This window comes from Neolamprologus brichardi, chromosome 18, assembly GCF_056152115.1.
Source record: "Neolamprologus brichardi isolate AB-2024 chromosome 18, ASM5615211v1, whole genome shotgun sequence".
Lineage (NCBI taxonomy): Eukaryota > Metazoa > Chordata > Actinopteri > Cichliformes > Cichlidae > Neolamprologus > Neolamprologus brichardi.
Genome location: NC_142121.1, coordinates 32912751 through 32936071, shown reverse-complemented (window position 1 = coordinate 32936071; position 23321 = coordinate 32912751).

Genomic DNA, 23321 nt, shown 5'->3' with positions numbered 1-23321 from the left:
ACACATATTTAAGGCGTTATCTTATACAGTTCAAGATCCCCGTGCTGGGCAAACAGGTTTTGAAGCTGTTTGAGCTAAGATTTTCAAGTTATTCACATAATGAAAACCTATACTTTGTTTCGGGCGAGTTCCCCATTCAAATGCATGTAATCGTAGGAAACGCACTGTCTCGACGAAATAAAGCGTTTATACAACTTCATATAAATAGCTGTAAGTCTTGATAGAAGAAGCATACACACATATTTAAGGCGTTATCTTATACAGTTCAAGATCCCCGTGCTGGGCACACAGGTTTTGAAGCTGTTTGAGCTAAGATTTTCAAGTTATTCACATAATGAAAACCTATACTTTGTTTCGGGCGAGTTCCCCATTCAAATGCATGTAATCATAGGAAACGCACTGTCTTGACGAAATAAAGCGTTTTTGTACAACTTCATATAAATAGCTGTAAGTCTTGATAGACGACTCAGACACACATATTTAAGGCGTTATCTTATACAGTTCAAGTTCTCCGTGCTGGGCAAACAGGTTTTGAAGCTGTTTGAGCTAAGATTTTCAAGTTATTCACATAATGAAAACCTATACTTTGTTTCGGACGAGTTCCCCATTCAAATGCATGTAATCGTAGGAAACGCACTGTCTTGACGAAATAAAGCGTTTTTGTACAACTTCATATAAATAGCTGTAAGTCTTGATAGACGACTCAGACACACATATTTAAGGCGTTATCTTATACAGTTCAAGATCCCCGTGCTGGGCACACAGGTTTTGAAGCTGTTTGAGCTAAGATTTTCAAGTTATTCACATAATGAAAACCTATACTTTGTTTCGGACGAGTTCCCCATTCAAATGCATGTAATCGTAGGAAACGCACTGTCTTGACGAAATAAAGCGTTTATACAACTTCATATAAATAGCTGTAAGTCTTGATAGAAGAAGCATACACACATATTTAAGGCGTTATCTTATACAGTTCAAGATCCCCGTGCTGGGCAAACAGGTTTTGAAGCTGTTTGAGCTAAGATTTTCAAGTTATTCACATAATGAAAACCTATACTTTGTTTCGGGCGAGTTCCCCATTCAAATGCATGTAATCGTATGAAACGCACTGTCTTGACGAAATAAAGCGTTTATAAAACTTCATATAAATAGCTGTAAGTCTTGATAGAAGAAGCATACACACATATTTAAGGCGTTATCTTATACAGTTCAAGATCCCCGTGCTGGGCAAACAGGTTTTGAAGCTGTTTGAGCTAAGATTTTCAAGTTATTCACATAATGAAAACCTATACTTTGTTTCGGGCGAGTTCCCCATTCAAATGCATGTAATCGTAGGAAACGCACTGTCTTGACGAAATAAAGCGTTTTTGTACAACTTCATATAAATAGCTGTAAGTTTTGATAGACGACTCAGACACACATATTTAAGGCGTTATCTTATACAGTTCAAGATCCCCGTGCTGGGCAAACAGGTTTTGAAGCTGTTTGAGCTAAGATTTTCAAGTTATTCACATAATGAAAACCTATACTTTGTTTCGGGCGAGTTCCCCATTCAAATGCATGTAATCGTAGGAAACGCACTGTCTTGACGAAATAAATTGTTTATACAACTTCATATAAATAGCTGTAAGTCTTGATAGAAGAAGCATACACACATATTTAAGGCGTTATCTTATACAGTTCAAGATCCCCGTGCTGGGCAAACAGGTTTTGAAGCTGTTTGAGCTAAGATTTTCAAGTTATTCACATAATGAAAACCTATACTTTGTTTCGGGCGAGTTCCCCATTCAAATGCATGTAATCGTAGGAAACGCACTGTCTTGACGAAATAAAGCGTTTTTGTACAACTTCATATAAATAGCTGTAAGTCTTGATAAAAGAAGCATACACACATATTTAAGGCGTTATCTTATACAGTTCAAGATGCCCGTGCTGGGCAAACAGGTTTTGAAGCTGTTTGAGCTAAGATTTTCAAGTTATTCACATAATGAAAACCTATACTTTGTTTCGGGCGAGTTCCCCATTCAAATGCATGTAATCGTAGGAAACGCACTGTCTTGACGAAATAAAGCGTTTTTGTACAACTTCATATAAATAGCTGTAAGTTTTGATAGACGACTCAGACACACATATTTAAGGCGTTATCTTATACAGTTCAAGATCCCCGTGCTGGGCAAACAGGTTTTGAAGCTGTTTGAGCTAAGATTTTCAAGTTATTCACATAATGAAAACCTATACTTTGTTTCGGACGAGTTCCCCATTCAAATGCATGTAATCGTATGAAACGCACTGTCTTGACGAAATAAAGCGTTTATAAAACTTCATATAAATAGCTGTAAGTCTTGATAGAAGAAGCATACACACATATTTAAGGCGTTATCTTATACAGTTCAAGATCCCCGTGCTGGGCAAACAGGTTTTGAAGCTGTTTGAGCTATGATTTTCAAGTTATTCACATAATGAAAACCTATACTTTGTTTCGAGCGAGTTCCCCATTCAAATGCATGTAATCGTAGGAAACGCACTGTCTTGACGAAATAAAGCGTTTTTGTACAACTTCATATAAATAGCTGTAAGTTTTGATAGACGACTCAGACACACATATTTAAGGCGTTATCTTATACAGTTCAAGATCCCCGTGCTGGGCAAACAGGTTTTTAAGCTGTTTGAGCTAAGATTTTCAAGTTATTCACATAATGAAAACCTATACTTTGTTTCGGGCGAGTTCCCCATTCAAATGCATGTAATCGTAGGAAACGCACTGTCTTGACGAAATAAAGCGTTTATACAACTTCATATAAATAGCTGTAAGTCTTGATAGAAGAAGCATACACACATATTTAAGGCGTTATCTTATACAGTTCAAGATCCCCGTGCTGGGCAAACAGGTTTTTAAGCTGTTTGAGCTAAGATTTTCAAGTTATTCACATAATGAAAACCTATACATTGTTTCGGGCGAGTTCCCCATTAAAATGCATGTAATCGTAGGAAACGCACTGTCTTGACGAAATAAAGCGTTTTTGTACAACTTCATATAAATAGCTGTAAGTCTTGATAGACGACTCAGACACACATATTTAAGGCGTTATCTTATACAGTTCAAGTTCCCCGTGCTGGACAAACAGGTTTTGAAGCTGTTTGAGCTAAGATTTTCAAGTTATTCACATAATGAAAACCTATGCTTTGTTTCGGACGAGTTCCCCATTCAAATGCATGTAATCGTAGGAAACGCACTGTCTTGACGAAATAAAGCGTTTTTGTACAACTTCATATAAATAGCTGTAAGTTTTGATAGACGACTAAGACACACATATTTAAGGCGTTATCTTATACAGTTCAAGATCCCCGTGCTGGGCAAACAGGTTTTGAAGCTGTTTGAGCTAAGATTTTCAAGTTATTCACATAATGAAAACCTATACTTTGTTTCGGGCGAGTTCCCCATTCAAATGCATGTAATCGTAGGAAACGCACTGTCTTGACGAAATAAAGCGTTTTTGTACAACTTCATATAAATAGCTGTAAGTTTTGATAGACGACTCAGACACACATATTTAAGGCGTTATCTTATACAGTTCAAGATCCCCGTGCTGGGCAAACAGGTTTTGAAGCTGTTTGAGCTAAGATTTTCAAGTTATTCACATAATGAAAACCTATACTTTGTTTCGGACGAGTTCCCCATTCAAATGCATGTAATCGTATGAAACGCACTGTCTTGACGAAATAAAGCGTTTATAAAACTTCATATAAATAGCTGTAAGTCTTGATAGAAGAAGCATACACACATATTTAAGGCGTTATCTTATACAGTTCAAGATCCCCGTGCTGGGCAAACAGGTTTTGAAGCTGTTTGAGCTATGATTTTCAAGTTATTCACATAATGAAAACCTATACTTTGTTTCGGGCGAGTTCCCCATTCAAATGCATGTAATCGTAGGAAACGCACTGTCTTGACGAAATAAAGCGTTTTTGTACAACTTCATATAAATAGCTGTAAGTTTTGATAGACGACTCAGACACACATATTTAAGGCGTTATCTTATACAGTTCAAGATCCCCGTGCTGGGCAAACAGGTTTTTAAGCTGTTTGAGCTAAGATTTTCAAGTTATTCACATAATGAAAACCTATACTTTGTTTCGGGCGAGTTCCCCATTCAAATGCATGTAATCGTAGGAAACGCACTGTCTTGACGAAATAAAGCGTTTATACAACTTCATATAAATAGCTGTAAGTCTTGATAGAAGAAGCATACACACATATTTAAGGCGTTATCTTATACAGTTCAAGATCCCCGTGCTGGGCAAACAGGTTTTTAAGCTGTTTGAGCTAAGATTTTCAAGTTATTCACATAATGAAAACCTATACATTGTTTCGGGCGAGTTCCCCATTAAAATGCATGTAATCGTAGGAAACGCACTGTCTTGACGAAATAAAGCGTTTATAAAACTTCATATAAATAGCTGTAAGTCTTGATAGAAGAAGCATACACACATATTTAAGACGTTATCTTATACAGTTCAAGATCCCCGTGCTGGGCAAACAGGTTTTGAAGCTGTTTGAGCTAAGATTTTCAAGTTATTCACATAATGAAAACCTATACTTTGTTTCGGGCGAGTTCCCCATTCAAATGCATGTAATCGTAGGAAACGCACTATCTTGACGAAATAAAGCGTTTTTGTACAACTTCATATAAATAGCTGTAAGTTTTGATAGATGACTCAGACACACATATTTAAGGCGTTATCTTATACAGTTCAAGATCCCCGTGCTGGGCAAACAGGTTTTGAAGCTGTTTGAGCTAAGATTTTCAAGTTATTCACATAATGAAAACCTATACTTTGTTTTGGACGAGTTCCCCATTCAAATGCATGTAATCGTAGGAAACGCACTGTCTTGACGAAATAAAGCGTTTTTGTACAACTTCATATAAATAGCTGTAAGTTTTGATAGACGACTCAGACACACATATTTAAGGCGTTATCTTATACAGTTCAAGATCCCCGTGCTGGGCAAACAGGTTTTGAAGCTGTTTGAGCTAAGATTTTCAAGTTATTCACATAATGAAAACCTATACTTTGTTTCGGACGAGTTCCCCATTCAAATGCATGTAATCGTAGGAAACGCACTGTCTTGACGAAATAAAGCGTTTTTGTACAACTTCATATAAATAGCTGTAAGTCTTGATAGAAGAAGCATACACACATATTTAAGGCGTTATCTTATACAGTTCAAGATCCCCGTGCTGGGCAAACAGGTTTTGAAGCTGTTTGAGCTAAGATTTTCAAGTTATTCACATAATGAAAACCTATACTTTGTTTCGGGCGAGTTCCCCATTCAAATGCATGTAATCGTAGGAAACGCACTGTCTCGACGAAATAAAGCGTTTATACAACTTCATATAAATAGCTGTAAGTCTTGATAGACGACTCAGACACACATATTTAAGGCGTTATCTTATACAGTTCAAGTTCCCCGTGCTGGGCAAACAGGTTTTGAAACTGTTTGAGCTAAGATTTTCAAGTTATTCACATAATGAAAACCTATACTTTGTTTCGGGCGAGTTCCCCATTCAAATGCATGTAATCGTAGGAAACGCACTGTCTTGACGAAATAAAGCGTTTATACAACTTCATATAAATAGCTGAAAGTCTTGATAGACGACTCAGACACACATATTTAAGGCGTTATCTTATACAGTTCAAGTTCCCCGTGCTGGGCAAACAGGTTTTGAAACTGTTTGAGCTAAGATTTTCAAGTTATTCACATAATGAAAACCTATACTTTGTTTCGGGCGAGTTCCCCATTCAAATGCATGTAATCGTAGGAAACGCACTGTCTTGACGAAATAAAGCGTTTTTGTACAACTTCATATAAATAGCTGTAAGTCTTGATAGAAGAAGCATACACACATATTTAAGGCGTTATCTTATACAGTTCAAGATTCCCGTGCTGGGCACACAGGTTTTGAAGCTGTTTGAGCTAAGATTTTCAAGTTATTCACATAATGAAAACCTATACTTTGTTTCGGACGAGTTCCCCATTCAAATGCATGTAATGGTAGGAAACGCACTGTCTTGACGAAATAAAGCGTTTTTGTACAACTTCATATAAATAGCTGTAAGTCTTGATAGAAGAAGCATACACACATATTTAAGGCGTTATCTTATACAGTTCAAGATTCCCGTGCTGGGCACACAGGTTTTGAAGCTGTTTGAGCTAAGATTTTCAAGTTATTCACATAATGAAAACCTATACTTTGTTTCGGGCGAGTTCCCCATTCAAATCCATGTAATCGTAGGAAACGCACTGTCTCGACGAAATAAAGCGTTTTTGTACAACTTCATATAAATAGCTGTAAGTCTTGATAGAAGAAGCATACACACATATTTAAGGCGTTATCTTATACAGTTCAAGATCCCCGTGCTGGGCAAACAGGTTTTGAAGCTGTTTGAGCTAAGATTTTCAAGTTATTCACATAATGAAAACCTATACTTTGTTTCGGGCGAGTTCCCCATTCAAATGCATGTAATCGTAGGAAACGCACTGTCTTGATGAAATAAAGCGTTTTTGTACAACTTCATATAAATAGCTGTAAGTCTTGATAGAAGAAGCATACACACATATTTAAGGCGTTATCTTATACAGTTCAAGATCCCCGTGCTGGGCAAACAGGTTTTGAAGCTGTTTGAGCTAAGATTTTCAAGTTATTCACATAATGAAAACCTATACTTTGTTTCGGACGAGTTCCCCATTCAAATGCATGTAATCGTAGGAAACGCACTGTCTTGACGAAATAAAGCGTTTATACAACTTCATATAAATAGCTGTAAGTCTTGATAGAAGAAGCATACACACATATTTAAGGCGTTATCTTATACAGTTCAAGATCCCCGTGCTGGGCAAACAGGTTTTGAAGCTGTTTGAGCTAAGATTTTCAAGTTATTCACATAATGAAAACCTATACTTTGTTTCGGACGAGTTCCCCATTCAAATGCATGTAATCGTAGGAAACGCACTGTCTTGACGAAATAAAGCGTTTTTGTACAACTTCATATAAATAGCTGTAAGTCTTGATAGAAGAAGCATACACACATATTTAAGGCGTTATCTTATACAGTTCAAGATCCCCGTGCTGGGCAAACAGGTTTTGAAGCTGTTTGAGCTAAGATTTTCAAGTTATTCACATAATGAAAACCTATACTTTGTTTCGGGCGAGTTCCCCATTCAAATGCATGTAATCGTAGGAAACGCACTGTCTTGACGAAATAAAGCGTTTTTGTACAACTTCATATAAATAGCTGTAAGTTTTGATAGACGACTAAGACACACATATTTAAGGCGTTATCTTATACAGTTCAAGATCCCCGTGCTGGGCAAACAGGTTTTGAAGCTGTTTGAGCTAAGATTTTCAAGTTATTCACATAATGAAAACCTATACTTTGTTTCGGACGAGTTCCCCATTCAAATGCATGTAATCGTAGGAAACGCACTGTCTTGACGAAATAAAGCGTTTTTGTACAACTTCATATAAATAGCTGTAAGTCTTGATAGAAGAAGCAGACACACATATTTAAGGCGTTATCTTATACAGTTCAAGATCCCCGTGCTGGGCACACAGATTTTGAAGCTGTTTGAGCTAAGATTTTCAAGTTATTCACATAATGAAAACCTATACTTTGTTTCGGACGAGTTCCCCATTCAAATGCATGTAATCGTAGGAAACGCACTGTCTTGACGAAATAAAGCGTTTATACAACTTCATATAAATAGCTGTAAGTCTTGATAGACGACTCAGACACACATATTTAAGGCGTTATCTTATACAGTTCAAGATTCCCGTGCTGGGCACACAGGTTTTGAAGCTGTTTGAGCTAAGATTTTCAAGTTATTCACATAATGAAAACCTATACTTTGTTTCGGACGAGTTCCCCATTCAAATGCATGTAATCGTAGGAAACGCACTGTCTTGACGAAATAAAGCGTTTTTGTACAACTTCATATAAATAGCTGTAAGTTTTGATAGACGACTCAGACACACATATTTACGGCGTTATCTTATACAGTTCAAGATCCCCGTGCTGGGCAAACAGGTTTTGAAGCTGTTTGAGCTAAGATTTTCAAGTTATTCACATAATGAAAACCTATACTTTGTTTCGGGCGAGTTCCCCATTAAAATGCATGTAATCGTAGGAAACGCACTGTCTCGACGAAATAAAGCGTTTTTGTACAACTTCATATAAATAGCTGTAAGTCTTGATAGAAGAAGCATACACACATATTTAAGGCGTTATCTTATACAGTTCAAGATCCCCGTGCTGGGCAAACAGGTTTTGAAGCTGTTTGAGCTAAGATTTTCAAGTTATTCACATAATGAAAACCTATACTTTGTTTCGGGCGAGTTCCCCATTCAAATGCATGTAATCGTAGGAAACGCACTGTCTTGACGAAATAAAGCGTTTTTGTACAACTTCATATAAATAGCTGTAAGTCTTGATAGAAGAAGCATACACACATATTTAAGGCGTTATCTTATACAGTTCAAGATCCCCGTGCTGGGCAAACAGGTTTTGAAGCTGTTTGAGCCAAGATTTTCAAGTTATTCACATAATGAAAACCTATACTTTGTTTCGGACGAGTTCACCATTCAAATGCATGTAATCGTAGGAAACGCACTGTCTTGACGAAATAAAGCGTTTTTGTACAACTTCATATAAATAGCTGTAAGTCTTGATAGAAGAAGCATACACACATATTTAAGGCGTTATCTTATACAGTTCAAGATCCCCGTGCTGGGCACACAGGTTTTGAAGCTGTTTGAGCTAAGATTTTCAAGTTATTCACATAATGAAAACCTATACTTTGTTTCGGACGAGTTCCCCATTCAAATGCATGTAATCGTAGGAAACGCACTGTCTTGACGAAATAAAGCGTTTTTGTACAACTTCATATAAATAGCTTTAAGTCTTGATAGAAGAAGCATACACACATATTTAAGGCGTTATCTTATACAGTTCAAGATCCCCGTGCTGGGCAAACAGGTTTTGAAGCTGTTTGAGCTAAGATTTTCAAGTTATTCACATAATGAAAACCTATACTTTGTTTCGGGCGAGTTCCCCATTCAAATGCATGTAATCGTAGGAAACGCACTGTCTCGACGAAATAAAGCGTTTTTGTACAACTTCATATAAATAGCTGTAAGTCTTGATAGAAGAAGCATACACACATATTTAAGGCGTTATCTTATACAGTTCAAGATCCCCGTGCTGGGCAAACAGGTTTTGAAGCTGTTTGAGCTAAGATTTTCAAGTTATTCACATAATGAAAACCTATACTTTGTTTCGGGCGAGTTCCCCATTCAAATGCATGTAATCGTAGGAAACGCACTGTCTTGACGAAATAAAGCGTTTTTGTACAACTTCATATAAATAGCTGTAAGTCTTGATAGAAGAAGCATACACACATATTTAAGGCGTTATCTTATACAGTTCAAGATCCCCGTGCTGGGCAAACAGGTTTTGAAGCTGTTTGAGCCAAGATTTTCAAGTTATTCACATAATGAAAACCTATACTTTGTTTCGGACGAGTTCACCATTCAAATGCATGTAATCGTAGGAAACGCACTGTCTTGACGAAATAAAGCGTTTTTGTACAACTTCATATAAATAGCTGTAAGTCTTGATAGAAGAAGCATACACACATATTTAAGGCGTTATCTTATACAGTTCAAGATCCCCGTGCTGGGCACACAGGTTTTGAAGCTGTTTGAGCTAAGATTTTCAAGTTATTCACATAATGAAAACCTATACTTTGTTTCGGACGAGTTCCCCATTCAAATGCATGTAATCGTAGGAAACGCACTGTCTTGACGAAATAAAGCGTTTTTGTACAACTTCATATAAATAGCTTTAAGTCTTGATAGAAGAAGCATACACACATATTTAAGGCGTTATCTTATACAGTTCAAGATCCCCGTGCTGGGCAAACAGGTTTTGAAGCTGTTTGAGCTAAGATTTTCAAGTTATTCACATAATGAAAACCTATACTTTGTTTCGGGCGAGTTCCCCATTCAAATGCATGTAATCGTAGGAAACGCACTGTCTTGACGAAATAAAGCGTTTTTGTACAACTTCATATAAATAGCTGTAAGTTTTGATAGAAGAAGCATACACACATATTTAAGGCGTTATCTTATACAGTTCAAGATCCCCGTGCTGGGCAAACAGGTTTTGAAGCTGTTTGAGCCAAGGTTTTCAAGTTATTCACATAATGAAAACCTATACTTTGTTTCGGACGAGTTCACCATTCAAATGCATGTAATCGTAGGAAACGCACTGTCTTGACCAAATAAAGCGTTTTTGTACAACTTCATATAAATAGCTGTAAGTCTTGATAGAAGAAGCATACACACATATTTAAGGCGTTATCTTATACAGTTCAAGATCCCCGTGCTGGGCACACAGGTTTTGAAGCTGTTTGAGCTAAGATTTTCAAGTTATTCACATAATGAAAACCTATACTTTGTTTCGGACGAGTTCCCCATTCAAATGCATGTAATCGTAGGAAACGCACTGTCTTGACGAAATAAAGCGTTTTTGTACAACTTCATATAAATAGCTGTAAGTCTTGATAGAAGAAGCATACACACATATTTAAGGCGTTATCTTATACAGTTCAAGATCCCCGTGCTGGGCAAACAGGTTTTGAAGCTGTTTGAGCTAAGATTTTCAAGTTATTCACATAATGAAAACCTATACTTTGTTTCGGACGAGTTCCCCATTCAAATGCATGTAATCGTAGGAAACGCACTGTCTTGACGAAATAAAGCGTTTATACAACTTCATATAAATAGCTGTAAGTCTTGATAGAAGAAGCATACACACATATTTAAGGCGTTATCTCATACAGTTCAAGATCCCCGTGCTGGGCAAACAGGTTTTGAAGCTGTTTGAGCTAAGATTTTCAAGTTATTCACATAATGAAAACCTATACTTTGTTTCGGGCGAGTTCCCCATTCAAATGCATGTAATCGTAGGAAACGCACTGTCTTGACGAAATAAAGCGTTTATACAACTTCATATAAATAGCTGTAAGTCTTGATAGAAGAAGCATACACACATATTTAAGGCGTTATCTTATACAGTTCAAGATCCCCGTGCTGGGCAAACAGGTTTTGAAGCTGTTTGAGCTAAGATTTTCAAGTTATTCACATAATGAAAACCTATACTTTGTTTAGGACGAGTTCCCCATTCAAATGCATGTAATCGTAGGAAACGCACTGTCTTGACGAAATAAAGCGTTTTTGTACAACTTCATATAAATAGCTGTAAGTCTTGATAGAAGAAGCATACAAACATATTTAAGGCGTTATCTTATACAGATTCCCGTGCTGGGCACACAGGTTTTGAAGCTGTTTGAGCTAAGATTTTCAAGTTATTCACATAATGAAAACCTATACTTTGTTTCGGACGAGTTCCCCATTCAAATGCATGTAATCGTAGGAAACGCACTGTCTTGGCGAAATAAAGCGTTTTTGTACAACTTCATATAAATAGCTGTAAGTTTTGATAAACGACTCAGACACACATATTTAAGGCGTTATCTTATACAGTTCAAGATCCCCGTGCTGGGCAAACAGGTTTTGAAGCTGTTTGAGCTAAGATTTTCAAGTTATTCACATAATGAAAACCTATACTTTGTTTCGGGCGAGTTCCCCATTCAAATGCATGTAATCGTAGGAAACGCACTGTCTTGACGAAATAAAGCGTTTTTGTACAACTTCATATAAATAGCTGTAAGTTTTGATAGACGACTCAGACACACATATTTACGGCGTTATCTTATACAGTTCAAGATCCCCGTGCTGGGCAAACAGGTTTTGAAGCTGTTTGAGCTAAGATTTTCAAGTTATTCACATAGTGAAAACCTATACTTTGTTTCAGACGAGTTCCCCATTCAAATGCATGTAATCGTAGGAAACGCACTGTCTTGACGAAATAAAGCGTTTATACAACTTCATATAAATAGCTGTAAGTCTTGATAGAAGAAGCATACACATATATTTAAAGCGTTATCTTATACAGTTCAAGATCCCCGTGCTGGGCAAACAGGTTTTGAAGCTGTTTGAGCTAAGATTTTCAAGTTATTCACATAATGAAAAACTATACTTTGTTTCGGACGAGTTCCCCATTCAAATGCATGTAATCCTAGGAAACGCACTGTCTTGACGAAATAAAGCGTTTTTGTACAACTTCATATAAATAGCTGTAAGTTTTGATAGACGACTCAGATACACATATTTAAGGTGTTATCTTATACAGTTCAAGATCCCCGTGCTGGGCAAACAGGTTTTGAAGCTGTTTGAGCTAAGATTTTCAAGTTATTCACATAATGAAAACCTATACTTTGTTTCGGGCGAGTTCCCCATTAAAATGCATGTAATCGTAGGAAACGCACTGTCTCGACGAAATAAAGCGTTTTTGTACAACTTCATATAAATAGCTGTAAGTCTTGATAGAAGAAGCATACACACATATTTAAGGCGTTATCTTATACAGTTCAAGATCCCCGTGCTGGGCAAACAGGTTTTGAAGCTGTTTGAGCTAAGATTTTCAAGTTATTCACATAATGAAAACCTATACTTTGTTTCGGGCGAGTTCCCCATTAAAATGCATGTAATCGTAGGAAACGCACTGTCTCGACGAAATAAAGCGTTTTTGTACAACTTCATATAAATAGCTGTAAGTCTTGATAGAAGAAGCATACACACATATTTAAGGCGTTATCTTATACAGTTCAAGATCCCCGTGCTGGGCAAACAGGTTTTGAAGCTGTTTGAGCTAAGATTTTAAAGTTATTCACATAATGAAAACCTATACTTTGTTTCGGGCGAGTTCCCCATTCAAATGCATGTAATTGTAGGAAACGCACTGTCTTGACGAAATAAAGCGTTTTTGTACAACTTCATATAAATAGCTGTAAGTCTTGATAGAAGAAGCATACACACATATTTAAGGCGTTATCTTATACAGTTCAAGATCCCCGTGCTGGGCACACAGGTTTTGAAGCTGTTTGAGCTAAGATTTTCAAGTTATTCACATAATGAAAACCTATACTTTGTTTCGGGCGAGTTCCCCATTCAAATGCATGTAATCGTAGGAAACGCACTGTCTTGACGAAATAAAGCGTTTTTGTACAACTTCATATAAATAGCTGTAAGTCTTGATAGAATAAGGATACACACATATTTAAGGCGTTATCTTATACAGTTCAAGATCCCCGTGCTGGGCAAACAGGTTTTGAAGCTGTTTGAGCTAAGATTTTCAAGTTATTCACATAATGAAAACCTATACTTTGTTTCGGGCGAGTTCCCCATTCAAATGCATGTAATCGTAGGAAACGCACTGTCTTGACGAAATAAAGCGTTTTTGTACAACTTCATATAAATAGCTGTAAGTTTTGATAGACGACTCAGACACACATATTTAAGGCGTTATCTTATACAGTTCAAGATCCCCGTGCTGGGCAAACAGGTTTTGAAGCTGTTTGAGCTAAGATTTTCAAGTTATTCACATAATGAAAACCTATACTTTGTTTCGGACGAGTTCCCCATTCAAATGCATGTAATCGTAGGAAACGCACTGTCTTGACGAAATAAAGCGTTTTTGTACAACTTCATATAAATAGCTGTAAGTCTTGATAGAAGAAGCATACACACATATTTAAGGCGTTATCTTATACAGTTCAAGATCCCCGTGCTGGACAAACAGGTTTTGAAGCTGTTTGAGCTAAGATTTTCAAGTTATTCACATAATGAAAACCTATACTTTGTTTCGGACGAGTTCCCCATTCAAATGCATGTAATCGTAGGAAACGCACTGTCTTGACGAAATAAAGCGTTTATACAACTTCATATAAATAGCTGTAAGTCTTGATAGAAGAAGCATACACACATATTTAAGGCGTTATCTTATACAGTTCAAGATGCCCGTGCTGGGCAAACAGGTTTTGAAGCTGTTTGAGCTAAGATTTTCAAGTTATTCACATAATGAAAACCTATACTTTGTTTCGGGCGAGTTCCCCATTCAAATGCATGTAATCGTAGGAAACGCACTGTCTTGACGAAATAAAGCGTTTTTGTACAACTTCATATAAATAGCTGTAAGTTTTGATAGACGACTCAGACACACATATTTAAGGCGTTATGTTATACAGTTCAAGTTCCCCGTGCTGGGCAAACAGGTTTTGAAGCTGTTTGAGCTAAGATTTTCAAGTTATTCACATAATGAAAACCTATACTTTGTTTCGGGCGAGTTCCCCCATTCAAATGCATGTAATCGTAGGAAACGCACTGTCTTGACGAAATAAAGCGTTTTTGTACAACTTCATATAAATAGCTGTAAGTTTTGATAGACGACTCAGACACACATATTTAAGGCGTTATCTTATACAGTTCAATATCCCCGTGCTGGGCAAACAGGTTTTGAAGCTGTTTGAGCTAAGATTTTCAAGTTATTCACATAATGAAAACCTATGCTTTGTTTCGGACGAGTTCCCCATTCAAATGCATGTAATCGTAGGAAACGCACTGTCTTGACGAAATAAAGCGTTTTTGTACAACTTCATATAAATAGCTGTAAGTCTTGATAGAAGAAGCATACACACATATTTAAGGCGTTATCTTATACAGTTCAAGATCCCCGTGCTGGGCAAACAGGTTTTGAAGCTGTTTGAGCTAAGATTTTCAAGTTATTCACATAATGAAAACCTATACTTTGTTTCGGACGAGTTCCCCATTCAAATGCATGTAATCGTAGGAAACGCACTGTCTTGACGAAATAAAGCGTTTATACAACTTCATATAAATAGCTGTAAGTCTTGATAGAAGAAGCATACACACATATTTAAGGCGTTATCTCATACAGTTCAAGATCCCCGTGCTGGGCAAACAGGTTTTGAAGCTGTTTGAGCTAAGATTTTCAAGTTATTCACATAATGAAAACCTATACTTTGTTTCGGGCGAGTTCCCCATTCAAATGCATGTAATCGTAGGAAACGCACTGTCTTGACGAAATAAAGCGTTTTTGTACAACTTCATATAAATAGCTGTAAGTTTTGATAGACGACTCAGACACACATATTTACGGCGTTATCTTATACAGTTCAAGATCCCCGTGCTGGGCAAACAGGTTTTGAAGCTGTTTGAGCTAAGATTTTCAAGTTATTCACATAATGAAAACCTATACTTTGTTTCGGACGAGTTCCCCATTCAAATGCATGTAATCGTAGGAAACGCACTGTCTTGACGAAATAAAGCGTTTTTGTACAACTTCATATAAATAGCTGTAAGTCTTGATAGAAGAAGCATACACACATATTTAAGGCGTTATCTTATACAGTTCAAGATCCCCGTGCTGGACAAACAGGTTTTGAAGCTGTTTGAGCTAAGATTTTCAAGTTATTCACATAATGAAAACCTATACTTTGTTTCGGACGAGTTCCCCATTCAAATGCATGTAATCGTAGGAAACGCACTGTCTTGACGAAATAAAGCGTTTATACAACTTCATATAAATAGCTGTAAGTCTTGATAGAAGAAGCATACACACATATTTAAGGCGTTATGTTATACAGTTCAAGTTCCCCGTGCTGGGCAAACAGGTTTTGAAGCTGTTTGAGCTAAGATTTTCAAGTTATTCACATAATGAAAACCTATACTTTGTTTCGGACGAGTTCCCCATTCAAATGCATGTAATCGTAGGAAACGCACTGTCTTGACGAAATAAAGCGTTTTTGTACAACTTCATATAAATAGCTTTAAGTCTTGATAGAAGAAGCATACACACATATTTAAGGCGTTATCTTATACAGTTCAAGATCCCCGTGCTGGGCAAACAGGTTTTGAAGCTGTTTGAGCTAAGATTTTCAAGTTATTCACATAATGAAAACCTATACTTTGTTTCGGGCGAGTTCCCCATTCAAATGCATGTAATCGTAGGAAACGCACTGTCTCGACGAAATAAAGCGTTTTTGTACAACTTCATATAAATAGCTGTAAGTCTTGATAGAAGAAGCATACACACATATTTAAGGCGTTATCTTATACAGTTCAAGATCCCCGTGCTGGGCAAACAGGTTTTGAAGCTGTTTGAGCTAAGATTTTCAAGTTATTCACATAATGAAAACCTATACTTTGTTTCGGGCGAGTTCCCCATTCAAATGCATGTAATCGTAGGAAACGCACTGTCTTGACGAAATAAAGCGTTTTTGTACAACTTCATATAAATAGCTGTAAGTCTTGATAGAAGAAGCATACACACATATTTAAGGCGTTATCTTATACAGTTCAAGATCCCCGTGCTGGGCAAACAGGTTTTGAAGCTGTTTGAGCCAAGATTTTCAAGTTATTCACATAATGAAAACCTATACTTTGTTTCGGACGAGTTCACCATTCAAATGCATGTAATCGTAGGAAACGCACTGTCTTGACGAAATAAAGCGTTTTTGTACAACTTCATATAAATAGCTGTAAGTCTTGATAGAAGAAGCATACACACATATTTAAGGCGTTATCTTATACAGTTCAAGATCCCCGTGCTGGGCAAACAGGTTTTGAAGCTGTTTGAGCCAAGATTTTCAAGTTATTCACATAATGAAAACCTATACTTTGTTTCGGACGAGTTCCCCATTCAAATGCATGTAATCGTAGGAAACGCACTGTCTTGACGAAATAAAGCGTTTTTGTACAACTTCATATAAATAGCTGTAAGTTTTGATAGACGAATCAGACACACATATTTAAGGCGTTATCTTATACAGTTCAAGATCCCCGTGCTGGGCAAACAGGTTTTGAAGCTGTTTGAGCCAAGGTTTTCAAGTTATTCACATAATGAAAACCTATACTTTGTTTCGGACGAGTTCACCATTCAAATGCATGTAATCGTAGGAAACGCACTGTCTTGACCAAATAAAGCGTTTTTGTACAACTTCATATAAATAGCTGTAAGTCTTGATAGAAGAAGCATACACACATATTTAAGGCGTTATCTTATACAGTTCAAGATCCCCGTGCTGGGCACACAGGTTTTGAAGCTGTTTGAGCTAAGATTTTCAAGTTATTCACATAATGAAAACCTATACTTTGTTTCGGACGAGTTCCCCATTCAAATGCATGTAATCGTAGGAAACGCACTGTCTTGACGAAATAAAGCGTTTTTGTACAACTTCATATAAATAGCTGTAAGTCTTGATAGAAGAAGCATACACACATATTTAAGGCGTTATCTTATACAGTTCAAGATCCCCGTGCTGGGCAAACAGGTTTTGAAGCTGTTTGAGCTAAGATTTTCAAGTTATTCACATAATGAAAACCTATACTTTGTTTCGGACGAGTTCCCCATTCAAATGCATGTAATCGTAGGAAACGCACTGTCTTGACGAAATAAAGCGTTTATACAACTTCATATAAATAGCTGTAAGTCTTGATAGAAGAAGCATACACACATATTTAAGGCGTTATCTCATACAGTTCAAGATCCCCGTGCTGGGCAAACAGGTTTTGAAGCTGTTTGAGCTAAGATTTTCAAGTTATTCACATAATGAAAACCTATACTTTGTTTCGGGCGAGTTCCCCATTCAAATGCATGTAATCGTAGGAAACGCACTGTCTTGACGAAATAAAGCGTTTATACAACTTCATATAAATAGCTGTAAGTCTTGATAGAAGAAGCATACACACATATTTAAGGCGTTATCTTATACAGTTCAAGATCCCCGTGCTGGGCAAACAGGTTTTGAAGCTGTTTGAGCTAAGATTTTCAAGTTATTCACATAATGAAAACCTATACTTTGTTTAGGACGAGTTCCCCATTCAAATGCATGTAATCGTAGGAAACGCACTGTCTTGACGAAATAAAGCGTTTTTGTACAACTTCATATAAATAGCTGTAAGTCTTGATAGAAGAAGCATACAAACATATTTAAGGCGTTATCTTATACAGATTTCCGTGCTGGGCACACAGGTTTTGAAGCTGTTTGAGCTAAGATTTTCAAGTTATTCACATAATGAAAACCTATACTTTGTTTCGGACGAGTTCCCCATTCAAATGCATGTAATCGTAGGAAACGCACTGTCTTGACGAAATAAAGCGTTTTTGTACAACTTCATATAAATAGCTGTAAGTTTTGATAGACGACTCAGACACACATATTTAAGGCGTTATCTTATACAGTTCAAGATCCCCGTGCTGGGCAAACAGGTTTTGAAGCTGTTTGAGCCAAGATTTTCAAGTTATTCACATAATGAAAACCTATACTTTGTTTCGGACGAGTTCCCCATTCAAATGCATGTAATCGTAGGAAACGCACTGTCTTGACGAAATAAAGCGTTTTTGTACAACTTCATATAAATAGCTGTAAGTCTTGATAGAAGAAGCATACACACATATTTAAGGCGTTATCTTATACAGTTCAAGATCCCCGTGCTGGGCACACAGGTTTTGAAGCTGTTTGAGCTAAGATTTTCAAGTTATTCACATAATGAAAACCTATACTTTGTTTCGGACGAGTTCCCCATTCAAATGCATGTAATCGTAGGAAACGCACTGTCTTGACGAAATAAAGCGTTTTTGTACAACTTCATATAAATAGCTTTAAGTCTTGATAGAAGAAGCATACACACATATTTAAGGCGTTATCTTATACAGTTCAAGATCCCCGTGCTGGGCAAACAGGTTTTGAAGCTGTTTGAGCTAAGATTTTCAAGTTATTCACATAATGAAAACCTATACTTTGTTTCGGGCGAGTTCCCCATTCAAATGCATGTAATCGTAGGAAACGCACTGTCTTGACGAAATAAAGCGTTTTTGTACAACTTCATATAAATAGCTGTAAGTTTTGATAGAAGAAGCATACACACATATTTAAGGCGTTATCTTATACAGTTCAAGATCCCCGTGCTGGGCAAACAGGTTTTGAAGCTGTTTGAGCCAAGGTTTTCAAGTTATTCACATAATGAAAACCTATACTTTGTTTCGGACGAGTTCACCATTCAAATGCATGTAATCGTAGGAAACGCACTGTCTTGACGAAATAAAGCGTTTTTGTACAACTTCATATAAATAGCTGTAAGTCTTGATAGAAGAAGCATACACACATATTTAAGGCGTTATCTTATACAGTTCAAGATCCCCGTGCTGGGCACACAGGTTTTGAAGCTGTTTGAGCTAAGATTTTCAAGTTATTCACATAATGAAAACCTATACTTTGTTTCGGACGAGTTCCCCATTCAAATGCATGTAATCGTAGGAAACGCACTGTCTTGACGAAATAAAGCGTTTTTGTACAACTTCATATAAATAGCTGTAAGTCTTGATAGAAGAAGCATACACACATATTTAAGGCGTTATCTTATACAGTTCAAGATCCCCGTGCTGGGCAAACAGGTTTTGAAGCTGTTTGAGCTAAGATTTTCAAGTTATTCACATAATGAAAACCTATACTTTGTTTCGGACGAGTTCCCCATTCAAATGCATGTAATCGTAGGAAACGCACTGTCTTGACGAAATAAAGCGTTTATACAACTTCATATAAATAGCTGTAAGTCTTGATAGAAGAAGCATACACACATATTTAAGGCGTTATCTCATACAGTTCAAGATCCCCGTGCTGGGCAAACAGGTTTTGAAGCTGTTTGAGCTAAGATTTTCAAGTTATTCACATAATGAAAACCTATACTTTGTTTCGGGCGAGTTCCCCATTCAAATGCATGTAATCGTAGGAAACGCACTGTCTTGACGAAATAAAGCGTTTATACAACTTCATATAAATAGCTGTAAGTCTTGATAGAAGAAGCATACACACATATTTAAGGCGTTATCTTATACAGTTCAAGATCCCCGTGCTGGGCAAACAGGTTTTGAAGCTGTTTGAGCTAAGATTTTCAAGTTATTCACATAATGAAAACCTATACTTTGTTTAGGACGAGTTCCCCATTCAAATGCATGTAATCGTAGGAAACGCACTGTCTTGACGAAATAAAGCGTTTTTGTACAACTTCATATAAATAGCTGTAAGTCTTGATAGAAGAAGCATACAAACATATTTAAGGCGTTATCTTATACAGATTCCCGTGCTGGGCACACAGGTTTTGAAGCTGTTTGAGCTAAGATTTTCAAGTTATTCACATAATGAAAACCTATACTTTGTTTCGGACGAGTTCCCCATTCAAATGCATGTAATCGTAGGAAACGCACTGTCTTGGCGAAATAAAGCGTTTTTGTACAACTTCATATAAATAGCTGTAAGTTTTGATAAACGACTCAGACACACATATTTAAGGCGTTATCTTATACAGTTCAAGATCCCCGTGCTGGGCAAACAGGTTTTGAAGCTGTTTGAGCTAAGATTTTAAAGTTATTCACATAATGAAAACCTATACTTTGTTTCGGGCGAGTTCCCCATTCAAATGCATGTAATCGTAGGAAACGCACTGTCTCGACGAAATAAAGCGTTTTTGTACAACTTCATATAAATAGCTGTAAGTCTTGATAGAAGAAGCATACACACATATTTAAGGCGTTATCTTATACAGTTCAAGATCCCCGTGCTGGGCAAACAGGTTTTGAAGCTGTTTGAGCTAAGATTTTAAAGTTATTCACATAATGAAAACCTATACTTTGTTTCGGGCGAGTTCCCCATTCAAATGCATGTAATTGTAGGAAACGCACTGTCTTGACGAAATAAAGCGTTTTTGTACAACTTCATATAAATAGCTGTAAGTCTTGATAGAAGAAGCATACACACATATTTAAGGCGTTATCTTATACAGTTCAAGATCCCCGTGCTGGGCACACAGGTTTTGAAGCTGTTTGAGCTAAGATTTTCAAGTTATTCACATAATGAAAACCTATACTTTGTTTCGGGCGAGTTCCCCATTCAAATGCATGTAATCGTAGGAAACGCACTGTCTTGACGAAATAAAGCGTTTTTGTACAACTTCATATAAATAGCTGTAAGTCTTGATAGAATAAGGATACACACATATTTAAGGCGTTATCTTATACAGTTCAAGATCCCCGTGCTGGGCAAACAGGTTTTGAAGCTGTTTGAGCTAAGATTTTCAAGTTAATCACATAATGAAAACCTATACTTTGTTTCGGACGAGTTCCCCATTCAAATGCATGTAATCGTAGGAAACGCACTGTCTTGACGAAATAAAGCGTTTATACAACTTCATATAAATAGCTGTAAGTCTTGATAGAAGAAGCATACACACATATTTAAGGCGTTATCTTATACAGTTCAAGATCCCCGTGCTGGGCAAACAGGTTTTGAAGCTGTTTGAGCTAAGATTTTCAAGTTATTCACATAATGAAAACCTATACTTTGTTTCGGGCGAGTTCCCCATTCAAATGCATGTAATCGTAGGAAACGCACTGTCTTGACGAAATAAAGCGTTTTTGTACAACTTCATATAAATAGCTGTAAGTTTTGATAGACGACTCAGACACACATATTTACGGCGTTATGTTATACAGTTCAAGTTCCCCGTGCTGGGCAAACAGGTTTTGAAGCTGTTTGAGCTAAGATTTTCAAGTTATTCACATAATGAAAACCTATACTTTGTTTCGGGCGAGTTCCCCCATTCAAATGCATGTAATCGTAGGAAACGCACTGTCTTGACGAAATAAAGCGTTTTTGTACAACTTCATATAAATAGCTGTAAGTTTTGATAGACGACTCAGACACACATATTTAAGGCGTTATCTTATACAGTTCAATATCCCCGTGCTGGGCAAACAGGTTTTGAAGCTGTTTGAGCTAAGATTTTCAAGTTATTCACATAATGAAAACCTATGCTTTGTTTCGGACGAGTTCCCCATTCAAATGCATGTAATCGTAGGAAACGCACTGTCTTGACGAAATAAAGCGTTTTTGTACAACTTCATATAAATAGCTGTAAGTCTTGATAGAAGAAGCATACACACATATTTAAGGCGTTATCTTATACAGTTCAAGATCCCCGTGCTGGGCAAACAGGTTTTGAAGCTGTTTGAGCTAAGATTTTCAAGTTATTCACATAATGAAAACCTATACTTTGTTTCGGACGAGTTCCCCATTCAAATGCATGTAATCGTAGGAAACGCACTGTCTTGACGAAATAAAGCGTTTATACAACTTCATATAAATAGCTGTAAGTCTTGATAGAAGAAGCATACACACATATTTAAGGCGTTATCTTATACAGTTCAAGATCCCCGTGCTGGGCAAACAGGTTTTGAAGCTGTTTGAGCTAAGATTTTCAAGTTATTCACATAATGAAAACCTATACTTTGTTTCGGACGAGTTCCCCATTCAAATGCATGTAATCGTAGGAAACGCACTGTCTTGACGAAATAAAGCGTTTTTGTACAACTTCATATAAATAGCTGTAAGTTTTGATAGACGACTCAGACACACATATTTACGGCGTTATCTTATACAGTTCAAGATCCCCGTGCTGGGCAAACAGGTTTTGAAGCTGTTTGAGCTAAGATTTTCAAGTTATTCACATAATGAAAACCTATACTTTGTTTCGGGCGAGTTCCCCATTCAAATGCATGTAATCGTAGGAAACGCACTGTCTTGACGAAATAAAGCGTTTTTGTACAACTTCATATAAATAGCTGTAAGTCTTGATAGAAGAAGCATACACACATATTTAAGGCGTTATCTTATACAGTTCAAGATCCCCGTGCTGGGCAAACAGGTTTTGAAGCTGTTTGAGCCAAGATTTTCAAGTTATTCACATAATGAAAACCTATACTTTGTTTCGGACGAGTTCCCCATTCAAATGCATGTAATCGTAGGAAACGCACTGTCTTGACGAAATAAAGCGTTTATACAACTTCATATAAATAGCTGTAAGTCTTGATAGAAGAAGCATACACATATATTTAAGGCGTTATCTTATACAGTTCAAGATCCCCGTGCTGGGCAAACAGGTTTTGAAGCTGTTTGAGCTAAGATTTTCAAGTTATTCACATAATGAAAAACTATACTTTGTTTCGGACGAGTTCCCCATTCAAATGCATGTAATCGTAGGAAACGCACTGTCTTGACGAAATAAAGCGTTTTTGTACAACTTCATATAAATAGCTGTAAGTTTTGATAGACGACTCAGACACACATATTTAAGGCGTTATCTTATACAGTTCAAGATCCCCGTGCTGGGCAAACAGGTTTTGAAGCTGTTTGAGCTAAGATTTTCAAGTTATTCACATAATGAAAACCTATACTTTGTTTCGGGCGAGTTCCCCATTAAAATGCAGGTAATCGTAGGAAACGC